The following is an 11,439-nucleotide window of genomic DNA, read 5'->3' as shown; positions in this document are numbered from 1 at the left end:
CGTTGAATTCATGAAAGAAAAAACCTTTAATTCGCTTCGCGTATCATTATGGCACCCTCAACGGAGTTTGGGTGACATCTTGTTATTCTACGTTTCTTTTTTTTCTTTTTATTTTTATTCTTCCACACATTTTGTCCACGCTATTTCTCGTAATTGGTCAGACCCATGTTGATGGAACTATACCATAATATGAACCGCCATGTGAAGTTGTGCAAGAGACATTGGAATGGTAAAAAATGGCCGCCGTTACCATGGAAACAAAAAAAATGTAAAAAAAAATCCAAATTTTAAATCTTTCGTTATAAGAGGCAAAGTCTTGAAAGTTTATGTAAATGTTGGCAGTGGTGCCCCGAGGTACCAACAGTACTTGGAATTTTCAAAATGGCTGCCATTGCCATGGAAACTAGACAAAAGTTTAACATTGACCCTATGGGAAAATGCGTTTTAGCTGCATTTTCTTGAAAAATATAACAACAATTCCACGGAAATCGTAATTAGGAGTGTGTGCAAATGGTCACATGCAATTGCTGTACTGCTAACATGTACTAGAATATTCTAGAATAAAAATATGTATTTTATTTAATGTGCTTTAAAGAGAAAATCGCCACCGAGAGAACGAGAAACACTCAGAGTACAAATTACTGACATTTCTTCACTTGCGTTAAAGTACATATCCGTGAATGACACACCTGCTAAAATATACACATTAGCTGAAATCAATCGATAAACATGTAATTAAATTGTACACGATAAGTTACATGTATTGTATGATACGCGAGCTATTGAAGAATAAATTGAACAGTTAATACGCCGCTCCGTCAATATATACACATGTTGTCTGTCCTACGTCCCCTCTAAAAAGAATATTAATATGCTAAGTCCACGATAATATACTTGAGTATCACGTGACACCACCTTCCTACTTGCGCGCGTGTCTAATTTTACATTTAAAAAGGATTCCCAAACTATGTATAGAACTGAAACGTATTCTACGGAAGAGGAAAAAAAAAGGGGGGGGGGGGGTTGTTTAGACATGCTGATTCCGACATGTATAATAGATATGCCATTTGACTTTTGTACACTCATAATTGTTGATGCTACTGTGACAATGTGCAGTACGGGGTGCCATCGTCCGCTATTGCTTGCAATAGCAAATCTAGTGTTATAATAACTCATTCGCAATTCTTTTTTTTTCGGATGTAAGAAAAGCAAATAGAGTATTTTTCTCAATACTACATGCAAAATTGTGCGTCAGATATTTGTCACTGAACAGTATGAAACGTATAGACAATAAATAAACCTATGCAAAATGTGTCATTTTAGGCAATACAACGTATTGATCAATCAATCAAATCATGATCAGAGTGATCAAATCATGATCACATTGATCAAATCATGATTAGAGATCGATCAATCAATCAAGTGTTGATATCAATCAAGTGCAGAATCCGAAATAAACGTCCCATCGCTATTTTTACGAACTGTCAATCATTCGATCAATCAATCAATCAAACGATCGATCAATTGATTGATTGATCAATCATGATCACAAACCTTCAATCAACCAATACACGTATCTTCTCCGTTGAATTCATGAAAGAAAAAACCTTTAATTCGCTTCGCGTATCATTATGGCACCCTCAACGGAGTTTGGGTGACATCTTGTTATTATGTCACCCGATCGACAATGTCGGGTGACATATTGCTTTTCCTCTGTTTCTTTTTCTGTATTATTATTATTATTATACTTCCACCTATTTTGTCCGGCATGTTTTTTGGAGTGAAATAGAACCAATCTTAATGATAGTTCACTATAAGGTGGAACAAAAAATTTCGGGGTGCAGGTGGGTCTAAGACCATAAAAAATGGCTGCCGTTTCCATGGAAACAGAACAATTGTGAAAAATTCCAGTTTTTGGTTTTGGTGAATAATTTGGAGATTCTTAAACTCAGAATCATCATATTTTGATACAATGTAGGTGCCAGCCATATACTGGTTTTGGATGATTTTGGCAATCATTGGAACTACTATGTTGCCATGGAAACTGCACCAAAAATTTCAAAAATATCAAAATGCTCCAAATTTTTTGAAACTTCATGGTAACGATGAGCAACATTGGTAGATGTGGAATTTGGCGTTGGAATTTCCAAAATGTCTGCCGTTACCATGGAAACAGAGCATAAGTGTCAAAATGCTCTAAAAACTTCAGGGTTTGGTGAATAATTTTGATATGCTTGAACTTGAAATCAACAAATTTTTACACAATATAGTTATCCACTATATACAGGTTTTGATTGATTTTGACAATCATTGGAACTACTCTGTTACCATGGATACAGGATCAAATATCTCAAAAATTTCAAAATGCTCCAAAATTGATGAAACTTAATATGATAGTTGACTGGCAGGTCTGGATGAGACTTATGACTTTGGAATTTCCAAAATGGCCACCGTTGCCATGGAAACTGCAAAAAAGTCAAAATTTCTCAAAATGCTTTGAACTTAATGAAACTTGATATTATTGTTAACTGGCAAGTACAGATGAGACTTTTGACTTTGAAATTTTCAAAATGGCTGCCGTTGCCATGGAAACAGAAGTAATGTGAAACTTTTGACAATTTTCAAAATGCTCCAAACTTAATGAAACTTAATATTATTGTTAACTGGCATATATAGATGAGCTGCTATTGCAGTCACTATTACCATGAAAATGCGGTTTCTTCTTGAAATTTTTGAAAAAAACATTAAACCTTCTAAAACCAATTTGCATTGGGTATAAAAAAAGTTTGTAGTAACACAATTTCTGTAATGACGTCTTTATCATGTTTATAGTCTAAAATTGTGAAATAAAACATAATTCAGAAATATAAATGTTATAACAGTTCTGTCATGTCTGTAAGCCTTTACTAATCTTTTGTCAGAATTAAAAATCAACTTTAGCAAAAATTTCTTATTTTTACTGATGGAACACAAAATAATGTTTTTCATGTAAAAATAGCAATGGTAAACAAATCACAATTATTGTCAATTTCATCTGGTGAAGTCTTGTTGGAATGTGTTTCACAGGTAGTTGATGACAGCTTCGTACTCTCATTTTTAGCAGGCATAATACTATTTTCTATCTCAGTGTCTGTGACAGGGACACTGGCTGATATCATATTTGTTGTAGCTCATGAATAACAAAAGATGAGTCTGATTTAGCAGTGAACAACTCTTCAATCACTATTGGAACATCCGAACTAAAGACCCTTTGTAGCTCACGGGCTTCTTTAATTATCTCTTTGAAGTTTTTGCTCTTAGTCCATGAATCCATTGCAATGGATGATTTAATACCATTATGTTTTATATTTTCCAATTGATGGATGGCCTTCATAAGCTTACAGGGTAAAGGAAGTCTGTGATGTCCATCTACCAAAAAAGAATATACATGTACAAAAACTTTGAAAAGTGTAAATGTGGTAACAGAAAGTGATATATGATGAACATTGAAACAAAGAATATGAAATTTGTGATTGTTATCGCCTGCAGACAATAAACAATTTAGGTATAGCTGACTTATTTAAACCCTAAAAGCAAATTTCAGAAATCCTTGTACTGTATTTCCTGAGAAAAATGTGACCAAAATTTTGAACTTGGCTATCTTGTATAAAATCATACAAGTGTTTGGTAAACAGGAAGTTGGTGAGTGATGAATCTGAAAACGCATCACACGGTATAGCTGACTTATATCAAGCCTGAAAACAAATTTCAGAAATCCTTGTAGTGTAGTTCCTGAGAAAAATATTCATGGGATGGACGGACTGATGGATGGATGGAAGGACAGACAGAGGTAAAACAGTATATCCCCCATTTTTTCAAAGCGGGGGTATAAAAAGTGAGAAAAACTGATTTGTCTTACTGACAGACAGACAGGTGGAAATCTAAAGTCCCCTTTGACTTGGTTAGTAGGATAGTAATAATTAAGTGATAAAAGTACTCTTTGATGTCTTTTCTGATTGATATTTAAAATTAATGTGTCCTTAATATTTTCACAATTAACAATATTTTTTACTGTTTAGGAGTTTGCAGCTTTTAAAGTAAACTGTTGATATGAGATATGTCTGAACTGTATAGGTATTTGCAAATGGTTAAATTGAAATAGTAATACTGTAACATGTCAACTATGGAAGTCTTTAAAGTCCATGAAAAAAATATACTCATAGAATAGAATAATCTTTATTGATAATCAAGCTTCTTAGGATGAGCTATATTGTCACATTAAATTTATATTCAATGATTACAATGATTGTTTAAAACAATTGCTGTTTGAAAAAAGCACAAGTTAAACAATACAAATCAATGAAAAATTAAAAAATATAAGATAAAAATTGTCACCATAGTTTAATGAAAATTGCTGAAAGCACTTTAAGAATATTTAAGGATATTGTAAAAAGAAAATCTCCCTCTTTTTAAAACATGTAAAAATACATCTAGTAAATGTTAAACATGAAATTAAAAAAAATTATAAGGAAGTTTAAGTCAATAGATATAGACAATTCACAAAAGTTCAAGGAAAACTGCTGAAACATTTTTCGGTTATTGCCTGAAAAACTAGTAAGTCAGCATTTTTGTAATGAATAAAACCCCATAACCATGATAACTGGGAAAAGTATAATTTAAAATTTATAAAAATCAAAAGGAAGGTCAGTCATGTCAATATATATATACAATTGACCAAAGTTTCTTACAAGCTGGTGAAAGTGTTTTTTGAGTTATCATCTGAAAACTGGAAAATTCCCCTTTTAATAATGAAAAAAACTTCAAAGCTCGAAAATGTCATATCTAAAAATTATAAAACATGAAAGGGAGCTCATTTCAGTAGATATAAACAGACCAAAGTTTCATGCAAATTGGTTAAAGTGTTTTTATGTTAATATCTGACATGTTGACGACGGACACACAGACAAGGGTATACAATAATATGTCTTGAAACGGAATAATAAAAATAACTGTTTTGTACTTGCATAACAAATTGTTGAATCTTTACTTGTTGTGTCTTCACTTCTTTATCATGTTTATTTGTAATAAGGTCCATTGAATATGTTGAACTTGTATAGTGAAAATCTAAAAAAAAAAAAAAAGATGTTTACAAACACATTCTTATATATGAAGACACCGAGAGATTTATATCAAGTAAGGAACGACATCAAAAGTTCAATACAGGATTAAAAACTGAATTCATATACTTTTTTCACCGACCCCTGTAACCCTACCCTTTTCCAAAGTTACATGTAACTTAATTTGGGAAAAATTAATTGACCAATTAGGATATGTATAGAATCAATGTCAATGAAACAAAACTTGCAGCAATTTTGACCTCCCACCCCAAATTATTTAAATTAAGTTTTTTTATACTTCATTAGTTTCTTGATGTCGTCTCGAAAATTGTATATATAAATATATATATAACAAATAGACATGCCAGTCTATAATATAAAATATGAAATAAAACAGCTGAATTAAACAATTTATAAATGTTTTCAAACATAATTAATATGTCTAATCTTGTTGCTCTTCTTGTTCTTTAAATTTGGTGTCACTAAAATCCATTCTGGACAACTCCTTGTCCTCTTTTAATTCATCATTTGCATTTTTAAGTTCTTCAACCTTTTGTTTTAATTGATAGTTTTCATGCTTAAGGTGGCATATTTCGAGTCTTTCATGTTTTTCTTTATTTTCATGAAGCTCAATTGTCTGCTGTATTTGCTGTGTTTCAGATTTGATCAACTTCCCCAGATCCCTTAAATGATCTGTTGTGTTACTGAAAAAATTCCCATGTTCATAAGGAATTTTAGGTATTTTCGCTATGCAGCCCTGTAGCTGATAGGAGATGGCAATTACATTGTACCTCTTCTGATGTTCTCTTTAGATTTTCAACCGATTTCTCCATTTTCTGATTTTTCTGAAATGGAAAAATTAACTTTTAAGGGGAATAACTCTGGAAGTGGTCAATTGACAATTTTGATCATGTTACATGTAACTCATTTTTAGAGCTAACCTTGCTAAACAATTTAACCCCCTCCCCACCCTGTTCTTTTTTAAGTAATGGTGGCCATCATGATTGATAGACAGGGACATCAGATACATTTTTAGAACTTAAGTCCCTTAGGATGATTTATTTAGGGTAAGTTTGGTGTTATTTGAGCAAGTAGTTTCAGAGGAGAGGATTTTGGTAAAAGTTATCAGATGATTTTGAGAAAGGTCGTTCAGCCCTTTTGGACCAGGTGAGCTAAAAACAAGGTGCAGGTCAGATCAAACTAGCTAATCAATGTACAGCAGACAATCATGTCATCAATATAACAAAATTTTTGTTTGAATTGTTTTACATTGTCATTTAGGGGCCTTTATATTGTATATCTGACTGTGTAGTATTGGCTTTGCTCATTGTTGAAGGGCGTACAGTGACCTATAGTCTCTTGTGGAGAGTTGTCTCATTGGCAATCATACCACATCTTCATTTTTATATTTACATATATATTTGTGTATCATGTTTATAGTATCTGAGAAACAGACTTTACCATCATGACCATGTAAAATCAAAGATTTACTAAAGAACTATGAAAAGGAGGTTACGGTCAGATGAACCGTGCAAGTAAAACATATATATCATGGATATAATTCGGTGGTTGTCGTTTGTCGCTGTGTTATATATTTGTTTTCATTCCTTAAAGTTGGGCTTAACAAATCGTCTGCAAAAGGGAAACTTCAAGTGATATAAATGGATGTCATACTAAACACCGAATTATACACAAGAAACCAAAATTAAAAATCATACAAGACTAACAAAGGCAAGAGACAGGGGAGGATCCAGCCATTTAAAAAAGGGGGGTTCCCAACCCAGAGTAAAGGGGGGGGTTCCAGCTATATGCTCCCATTCAAATGCATTGATCAGCCAAAAAAAAAGGGGGGGGGGGGGGGGTTCCAACCCACAAAACCTCCCCCCCTCGATCCGACACTGAGAGGCTCCTGACTTGGAACAGACCCAATATACTTAAATAATAATTGAGGCCACATTCATGATATTTGTGTTCAAAATGTAAAAAGTTAAGGATGAAGGAAGACAACGGACGCCAAGTGATGAGAATAGCTCACTTGGCTCTTCAGGCCAGGTGAGTTAAAAATGTACAGTAGTGCACACTTTATAAAAACACACTACACATTTTTATCATTGTTACATTTCTATGTAACTGTATACGTAGCCAGTGCCTAAATAAAAAATAAATCAAATTTAAACTACATGGGGAGTCATTCGGGTACTCCCACTCAGGGCCGACCAAAGGGTATCCTGTCCACAATCACCTCCGAGTAAGTCACTAAGCAATAAATTTCTCTGCATATTCCAAATGTGTACATTAAAATTGACTTTCATTCCAAATTTAAACCAGATGCTCCGCAGGGCGTAGCTTTATACGACCGCAGAGGTTGAACCCTGAACAGTTGGGGCAAGTATGGACACAACATTCAAGCTGGATTCAGCTCTAAATTTGGATTGTGATTAAATAGTTGACACAGCATAGGTTTCTGACACAGAATGAATGTGTTCTAATGAACTTAAAATTTTTGTTTTCTCTTAGAGCAATTCACTATGTTGTTGAATATTAATCCTCTCAAAAAAATGTTTGAAGAAATTTTCTTTTTTATTTATGAAATTTCAAATGAGAAAAATTGAACCCAATTTTTTTAATCACATTCCCCTTTCCCTTATTCCAAAACTAATCTCAATTAAAATTTCTAATGGAGTTTGCAACAATAACTACTCATTTAAATACATCATAAAATATTAAGATGTAAAAAAACTGCTTGTTATCACTGAATGGTAAAGATTATTTTAATTTATCAGTTGGTAGTAAAAAGTGAATATACATTGTATATTGTATATAACAAAGATTTAAGTTGATTCTGGACAAAGAAAGATAACTCCAATTAAAAAAAATCTTGCTATTGCACAATATTTTGCAATTAGATATTTCTTGCTTACTATTCTGGACAAAGAAAGATAACTCTAATTAAAAAAAAATTTGCTATTTCACAATATTGTGCAATTAGATATTTCTTGCCATTGCGCAATACTGTGCAATTGAAAAGACTTGCTATTGCACAATACTTAATATAATAATTTTGGATCCTGATTTGGACCAACTTGAAAACTGGGCCCATAATAAAAAATCTAAGTACATTTTTGGATTCAGCATATCAAAGAACCCCAAGATTTCAATTTTTGTTAAAATCAGACTAAGTTTAATTTTGGACCCTTTGGACTTTAGTGTAGACCAATTTGAAAACAGGACCAAAAATGAAGAATCTACATACACAGTTAGATTTGGTATATCAAAGAACCCCATTTATTCAATTTTTGATGAAATCAAACAAAGTTTAATTTTGGACCCCGATTTGGACCAACTTGAAAACTGGGCCAATAATCAAGAATCTAAGTACATTTTTAGATTCAGCATATCAAAGAACCTAACTGATTCATTTTTTGTCAAAATCAAACTAAGTTTAATTTTGGACCCTTTGGACCTTAATGTAGACCAATTTGAAAAGGGGACCAAAGGTTAAGAATCTACATACACAGTCATGACAGTTAGATTCGGCATATCAAAGAACCCCAATTATTCAATTTTGATGAAATCAAACAAAGTTTAATTTTGGACCCTTTGGGCCCCTTATTCTGTTGGGACCAAAACTCCCAAAATCAATACCAACCTTCCTTTTATGGTCATAAACCTTGTGTTTAAATTTCATAGATTTCTATTTACTTATACTAACGTTATGGTGCGAAAACCAAGAAAAATGCTTATTTGGGTCCCTTTTTGGCCCCTAATTCCTAAACTGTTGGGACCTAAACTCCCAAAATCAATACCAACCTTCCTTTTGTAGTTATTAACATTGTGTTTAAATTTCATTGATTTCTATTTACTTAAACTAAAGTTATTGTGCGAAAACCAAGAATAATGCTTATTTGGGCCCTTTTTTGGCCCCTAATTCCTAAACTGTTGAAACCAAAACTCCCAAAATCAATCCCAACCGTTCTTTTGTGGTCATAAACCTTGTGTCAAAATTTCATAGATTTCTATTAACTTAAACTAAAGTTATAGTGCGAAAACCAAGAAAATGCTTATTTGGGCCCTTTTTGGCCCCTAATTCCTAAAATGTTGGGACCAAAACTCCCAAAATCAATACCAACCTTCCTTTTGTGGTCATAAACCTTGTGTTAAAATTTCATAGATTTCCATTCACTTTTACTAAAGTTAGAGTGCGAAAACTAAAAGTATTCGGACGCAGGACGACGACGACGACGACGCCGACGACGACGCCGACGCCAACGTGATAGCAATATACGACGAAAAATTTTTCAAATTTTGCGGTCGTATAAAAAATTCTATAAAGGGTGGGATCATATCATTGTGTGATGTGTTTTCTTACTACATGTAACAAATGACTAATAACAATTTTCACTACTTACGGTTTTCACTGTTGAGTTTTTATTCAATGATAATACAATATTCCATGTTTGAAAATCATAATTTTAAGAGATTTGAAATAGAAAAACTTTCAAAATGTTGAAAATGTAACGGTAGTAACAAAAAATCGGTAGTACCTAAATTTCAAGTACAAATTAAGTACTGTAAAATACAGGTACCTAAATATTACAATAATTTTAAAGTACATTTAACAAAATAGTACTGTCAGAATATAAAAAGTAAATTTCCAGTGCTACATATTTTTAGTACAGAAATAGTACCTATGCAAAAGTAGCTGTGTAGCTGGTTTGTAATAAAAACGGCCAAAAAACAACATGACAGTCACATGTCTTGAAGATCCAGTTTCTGACAGGAAAAAAACATATCTGGACTTTATTTTAACCCTTCAGAATTTTTTTTCGCAACTATTTTAGTGATGCAAATTTTTGACATTAAGGTGGTACCCAACACCTTGACTTAAATTTATTTGCCTCGTTTAATTTTCATAAAATTTTCACAAAATATTTACTCTAACCCTTCGACAAAAATATAAAAAAATCAATAAATTTGAACAAACCAATTTATCAGAAAAATTACACTGGTTATATAGCAGTTTGATAAACACTAATTTTGATCATTAAGAAACTTAATATTCCCTTAACAACACAACGTAATTAAAACCTTTAGCTGATTTTACAGAGTTATCTCCCTGTAGTGTTAGGTACCACCTTAAATAAATGGCTAAATAGGTCTGTTTTATTAAATTTGTTCTAACGTCTTTAAAAAGCGACGTTGCATATGTTTTAATTTTGTCAATTTGTAGTGGGGTTGTTTTAAATATAGAAACAGAAAAACAAGCCACAATGTACATGTAGGCAGTCTAAACCAAAGAAATGTGGTTGATACGAAAACATATGACACCACGATAATACAGTATTCTAACTACATTTTACATGACAGGGTGTACATGTACAGAGTAGTCCAACAAATTATGACGTTTTGGAAGGCTATTTTAAATGTTTCCTTTGACGCCTTCCTGAGATGTAAGGCGTCAAAGAAAAAAATATAATAGCCTTTTAAGACGTCATAAATATTTGGACTAAACTATAAGATAAGATAAGAAATTTTATTTCAAGTCGGGTTACATAAAATACAAACATAAGCTCTGTAGAGCTTTTTGCCGACATGAAACTATGTACACTGACAGTGTATAAGGGTCCAGATTGTTTGTTTCAAGTTCGGTACATCATGATTCGTGTGTACACTGGGACAAGAACTTTATCATTATGAATTATGATAAATATTGTACTTGTAACTTATTCTTCTATTCAGTTTTTTGGGCAAATTGTTTTCTGTAGACCCTACGTGTGATTCTTACATTAGACCGGAAATAAAATGACATGAGTAAAGGAAAGAAAGTAGCATCGGATAGTTCCGGAACAGGTAGAGGTAATTTCGTACCTTGTCGTTTCGTAACTAGCTACTCGTCCCAAAGTAGTTAATTTTGCAACTAAAACATTTTGCAACCTTAAAATATATAATTTATTATTATTATCCTGGTAATATGAGTTGCAGGTTTATATGGAAATAATATTAAATAAATATTTCGATTAGAAATAATTATTAAAATAAAAAGACTTATAATTGATGTATAAATTATATAGGAAAGTAAACTAAAAGGTTTCAGCTTACCTTACAAGGAAATCTTTCTCCGTCCACTGTTGAACACCCTCATTTAGAGTAGTAAATATTCCACAACCACATCTATTTACACTATGTTAGACACACATTAGCGGTAGATCACTGGAGTACGGAGAGATCAACATTTCATATTATCAACGCATATCTGAATTAACCATGTATTCATTAATTTTAACAGTATATACAGAACATTATATTACAAGTATGCTCCCGGAGCAACAACGGGATACGGAAG

General features: G+C 32.5%; 1 long non-coding RNA gene across 1 annotated transcript; it reads right to left on the bottom strand.

Annotated features, from left to right (window-relative positions):
• Nucleotides 1-2,775: 2,775 nt before the first annotated feature.
• On the bottom strand, nt 2,776-10,891 carry LOC139509404 (uncharacterized). Its single transcript, XR_011661727.1, has 4 exons — nt 10,813-10,891; nt 5,888-5,941; nt 5,000-5,103; nt 2,776-3,408 (listed from the first exon to the last, which is right to left on the bottom strand). It is a non-coding gene; the product is annotated as an uncharacterized lncRNA (long non-coding RNA).
• Nucleotides 10,892-11,439: the final 548 nt, after the last annotated feature.

The sequence above is a fragment of the Mytilus edulis genome, unplaced genomic scaffold, assembly GCF_963676685.1.
Source record: "Mytilus edulis unplaced genomic scaffold, xbMytEdul2.2 SCAFFOLD_186, whole genome shotgun sequence".
In the NCBI taxonomy this organism is placed as follows: domain Eukaryota; kingdom Metazoa; phylum Mollusca; class Bivalvia; order Mytilida; family Mytilidae; genus Mytilus; species Mytilus edulis.
This window is presented reverse-complemented; position numbering and strand designations above follow the sequence as displayed.